Source organism: Adiantum capillus-veneris, chromosome 28 (assembly GCF_014529385.1).
Source record: "Adiantum capillus-veneris isolate H3 chromosome 28, ASM1452938v2, whole genome shotgun sequence".
NCBI classification, from domain to species: domain Eukaryota; kingdom Viridiplantae; phylum Streptophyta; class Polypodiopsida; order Polypodiales; family Pteridaceae; genus Adiantum; species Adiantum capillus-veneris.
The window spans coordinates 3,360,337-3,366,160 of NC_140958.1; the positions used below are offsets into that span (position 1 = coordinate 3,360,337).

Sequence of the window (5,824 nt, forward strand, 5' to 3'; positions counted from 1 at the left end):
CCCTACATACCCCTTCCCTAATATCTCTCTCTTCCAATTTACCCTCCCCGGCCAGGCAGAAGCTCTGAAAAAACTCACGACCCCTCTCTCATGCTCCCTTTGTGTGAGCCGCATGGAACCCCCCCCCCCTTTCCGCTCTCCGTATTCTTACACTCACTTTTACCCTCACCTTTACATTCCCCCTCACATTACCCCCCCTACCACTCTTCCCCCCCACCCCCCACCCCCCCCCTTGGCCTGCTAATATTCCCTCCCCGACCCCTCCTTCCTCTTCCCCACCCGCTCACCTCACCCTCCATCGGCCTCATCCCCCCCTCCTTGGCTCATTCCCCCTCCCTCTTGGCCCGCGGATATATTCCCTCACTCCACCATTGACTTATCCCTGCCCTTGTCCTTAAGCTCCCATGCAAGACAATGAACCCCCCCCCCTCTCCCTCTCACCCACACATCTCCCATACCCCACAACCCCCCTCACCCCTCCCTCTCCCTCACTCTCTCTCTCTCTCTCTCTCTCTCTCTCTCTCTCTCTCTCTCTCTCTCTTATCCCAAATCCTCACCCCTCCCTCTCCCTCACACACTCTCTCTCTTAGCGCGGATTCACACACTCTCTCTCACCCGGGCGCTCAAGCCACGCAAGCAACGAATCCACTCTCTCTCTCCCGCTCATAGGCAGCGTCGCATAGGCTCTCCCCTCACACCACACACACACACACACACTATCACCCCCCTCCTCCCCTCTCTCCGATCGCGCTGTGCGCAGTAGTCCACACACACACCCACACATGCCCTTTCGGGCGCAGCAGTCTGCAACACACACACACACACTCTACCTACATGTACACACAGATACACACCACACACACACTCTCTACTCCTATTCTACCCCCCCCCCCCCATCCGCCTTGCGCAGAGAATAAGCCGCCGGCCATCCGCCAGAAGAAAAAAAAAACAAAAAAAACTATATATGTATTATATATATATAGCCCCCCCTTCCCATGCACGTTTTCGCACACACATGCCTATACAAAACACACACACCCGCCCTCATGCACGAATACATACACACACACACACACACACACACACGCATATACGCACTACACCACAGATACAATGAAGAAAACGACTACGAAATCAACAAACAAAAGAAGAAGGATCCAAAGCACGTGCCGCCAACAACAAAAAGAGAAAATGCGCCGAAGGTATGCCCCGGCCAACTCCGAAAAGAAGTACGCTCGACACTAACGCACCAGCAGCACGCCATTCTCCGGGGCAACACGCAACCACGATGCCATCCCAGTAATTTATAGGTTATTTTCATTATTATATTCAATTTTTACCCGAGCCATTGTAAGTTTCCATTCTTTGTAAATATCCTCTCTCTAGGTGATGGTCACAAAGGCCCACCTAGAGATTCCCATCTTTTAATAACCTCCCAAAACAAAGCAAGGGTCAACCACAAGAGGCGCACCACTTTCTTTCTCTCCCCGATTAAGCTTACCCTAATCACACTGGGATTTCATAATCCAAGCAGCCAACACCTATAAATTGGCACTGAGAGGTCACTATCGGGGGGGGGGGGGAATTCATGAGAAACCAAGCATTTGGTAGAGTGTAGAGGGCAGGATTGACACTATCACCATCACGGGGAGGGGGCTTGTGTGTTGGGTTTGCCTTGGGAATTGCACCATGCGAAGAAAACCACATCCATCTCTCGACTCCAATGGTCGATGCACACACGTATGCACACTCTTGGTGGTGAGTATTCACAATCATTGAGCCGCCGTAGAGAACGCACCAAGTAGGTTGCACCACCTCCTCCCCCTACCTCTCCATCACCACGACATGCCACCTTGTAAATATTGCAGAAATAATTCACCCTCACACCCCCGAGGGTTTTCATCGTTTGCAAGTATTCTCTCTGTGTGTGTGTGTGTGTGTGTGTGTGTAGGCTTGCGGTGTTCATATCATTGTGGGTTTTGCGTCCTAGCCGCTTAAAGCTAGGTGGTGCCCCCTGTTCACTTTACCGTGGCAGGCTCGAGGCGCGCTATTTGGCCCTTGGTGTTTTAGAGGCCGTCGGGGTTGGGGGTCCACTTTGCGTCCGTCACCATAATCCACATTACCATTACACTTTTCACCTTCTCTCTCTTAACCTACAAGTTTTCCATAGCTTGAATTTTCTTAATCTCTCTTTATTCCCATAGCCAAATCGGTGGTTTACAAGTAAAGTGAAGTGGAAAAGAACCGGTTACATCAATACACTTCATCGTTGCTCTTACAAAGCAAGGAGAAGACCCTAACATATACACACTACGCATAGCCAAAGGAAGTTATTTAAAAAGGAGGATTTTCCATAAAGTCATCCCCCCTTTTCACTCTTACCAAATGGGAAGTTCTAAAACCATAAGCTTCTTCTAGCAACCTAATTAATGCTCTCCACGGTAGTAAAGGTACACATAAATCCCTTCTTAAAGAAGAATTTGTGAATCATTCATATACTATTACATGCATATTTTACGATACACTAACATGTCCACTCTTAGGATTTTGCAGTTTTTACACTACCATGCATAGAAGGGTTTCACTCTTGCATAAGCACTCAAAGGAAGTTTTTGATTAATTGTCCAAGATTACCAATTGGTACATTTCAAAATTTTGTGTGTACCATGCATAGACATACCAAAGAAAAACTCATTATAAAAAACATATGCATTGTTCATCTCAAGTTTGTCTACTTTCAAGTTTATTTTGCAAAATTCGAAGGGGGGAGTAAGGGAATAGCTTTACGGATGTTGTGACTGTGTTGCTCAAACATAAAACTCCCATCACTTCCATGGAGTATATGTGATTGTTTGAAAGATAACTAGATAATTTTACTATTATTAAAGAAAAAAGGAAGTAAAAATATTCTATAAAGGAAAAAGGTGGGAACAACCTGATAAATGAACATTTGCAAGGGTATGCAATAGTTTGCATGCTTCTTTCAAATGCTTGAAATGTATCCTTGTTTTGACATGATTGGCATATTGTTTTCTAGTATCATAGTATTACCTTGTGAAGGTGTATTTATCAAACGTTATGGTGGGTGGGAAGACTTGAAGGGTTAATTGTTGGCCGGAAAGTTGAACCCAATTTTATGTTGTCCTAGAAGTAAAGTCAAGAGCGGGGGAAAGGGATTCCGATATATGGAGTGGGAGAAAAACTTGGGATCGAGGATTTGTGTAAATTATAAGACACTCACCTTAGAGGAGCGCATTGATGGATGTGCTTGGTCATAACCGGGAAAAAAGAGTCAATGACCTTGAACCAAGGGTGAATTAGAGAACTCCCACTAGTTCACCCTTGAAGGTTTTCATGTTAGTCTGATGACTTTGATTGGTAATTTTGATCGCTAAACAAAGGTTCTTCGCGGCTAAGGGATCCATATGAGAGAAATTGAATGTTATCACCCCCTTGAGTTGGCATCAAAGAGAAAGATGAGTCTCGTCCTGGTGTCGGTCTCATGCGGGAGGCATGTCGGAGATCATGGTGTATCCATTTGGAGATGGTACAGGCGGTGGTCCCCGGGCATGGCCCTCCCGATGAACTGCCAGTGTCACCACAATCCAGAAACCTCATTGAGCTATTCAATCAATAGGAACGACGGGCAATGTGTACAAAGGATAGGGATGTAGTCAACACAAGCTGATGAGTCGCACTTACTAGGATTTCCTCATTGAAGATCAATAATTGCAATGATGTATTTCCATCACGATAAAATTTCAAAAGACTACCCGAGCCTATCGGTGCAAGTGGAAAATTCATTGAGTTCATCATTTTACCATACGTGTGTCCCAGGACATCTAAGGGCATCACAAATCTGTTATTGACTCAAAATTACAAGGCCTAGATGGCCATAATCCCTCTAAGAAGTTGGCCATGAAGAGGATCCTTTGTGTCACTACTTAACAGGCCGAGGTCGTGTTCATCGTTAACGAAATTAACCAGACAAATCACTTCACCAATTAAGAATGGCCATGCATCACCACCCATATAATCAAGAAAGAGCTCTCAATCTATCAATACTTACAATGTTTGGCCTTGGTAAGTTTCCTTTCTTTGAGTTTAATTAAGCCGTAGCTCCAATTCTGGTGGTGCTCTTCAATCAATTACATTACGTTTCATCCTCACTAACAAACTCCCCCCGGAACCAAAAACTTTGATTTCTCATAAGGTGCTAGTGGAGTCATGAAAGTAACATCCACCAATCCCTAGTCGGCATTGTTTATGGTTGAGACTAGAATGGTATCTAATCGTCTTCAACCCCCAACTTTTGTTCTTGATTAATGAAAACATCCTTGGAAGATTCATTCGTGTTAGTTTTTATTTCATACATCCAAGAATTTCACCTTTGAAAATGAAATACAAATGCCCTCAACTGTCCCTATTAATCACTACTTCGCTCTCAAAGACGAATATAATAGGACCAGAGTCCTATCACGTAACTCCATACTAATGTATTAGGAAGTAGGCTTGCTTTGAGCACTCTAATTTCTTCAAATTATCATCAGTGAATCCGCATCCCATCCAATTAAGGCTAGAAGCATGTCCCCGACAAAAAGGGTGGAGCGACCAGTGCACACCAAAAGTGGCAGACCGCTTGCCTTGCCTCAAGATCTAGCTACAATCTTTTTAACTGCAACAACTTAAATTTATACTATTGGACCTGGAATTACTACGGTTGAAGGCACAAGACTTTCTCTCCAATGGATCCTCATTAAGGGATTTGGATTGTACTAATTCCATTACTACTTGAAAAAAAACAGTATTTCTATTTATTGCATTAACTCCCCGTGTCAGAACTCAATAATTTGCACGCCTATTTGCCTTCTTTGGATGGGGTAGCCATTTATTAGGCTCTCTCTTCAAAATTGAACCCTAAATCTTCGTCACCCATCACCATCATGGTAGGCCTCTATCCTACCATTGAAAGTTGAAAGGACAAAAATCTGAACAAAGCATCGTTGGCACCAAGACCATGCGATTCGTTGAGCTATCATGATTCATTGCATTACTGAGCAAGCCCGCATCGGCCTTTTATCTAATAAATACATCCCTTCTAGAAGTTGGGATTTGGTGCATGTATTAGCTATAGAATTACTACGCTTATTTGAGAAGCAAGGTACCATTAAAGAAACTATAACTGATTTGATGATCCATTTGTAGTTTCACAGTACAAGAGAGTTTATATTTACACATCCCGAGGCATCCAATAGGAAATATGTAAGATGGTACGTGTGAACAAAATAAGGGATTTATCATTAGGTACATTTACAAAAAAATGTACTTACATAAAGGGTTTTTTAATTGAGAACGTGAAAATTTTCATACATGAGGGCTAGCTTTTTTACAAAAGTGCGTACATAAGGGATACATATAATACTTGAAAATATATAGGTAAGGAATATTTAAATACCTCTTGTTTGCACGTGCTATATACATTTTTTACATAGTGGACACATGCATGACTTAATCTTCGAGACGAGCATATGACTACTCGCATGATCTACCAGGTAGCTATCCTTCATCACACGAGCGCCAATCATGCCCATGTGTTTGGACATTGCGCTCCTTGATGGTTTGGATGTGGGGCATATTTGTTGACACACTGGCAAGGTTCACCTAGACTCGAGGGAAAAGGGGAATCAACCACAAGGGCCACATCAAGGTCTCAGGCAATGGCACAACTACCCACCCCAATGTAGGAGGTTCGAGCGTTAGCAAGGTGGGCCATTGTGGAGTGGTTCGTGCCGGCCACCCCTTGGGGAGGGTCAGAGTCTCAAGG

General features: G+C 44.1%; 1 pseudogene; it reads right to left on the reverse strand.

Moving 5' to 3' along the window:
• Positions 1–3,492: 3,492 nt before the first annotated feature.
• Positions 3,493–5,555, reverse strand: LOC147419990 (18S ribosomal RNA; annotated as a pseudogene).
• Between the last annotated feature and the right edge of the window lie 269 nt (positions 5,556–5,824).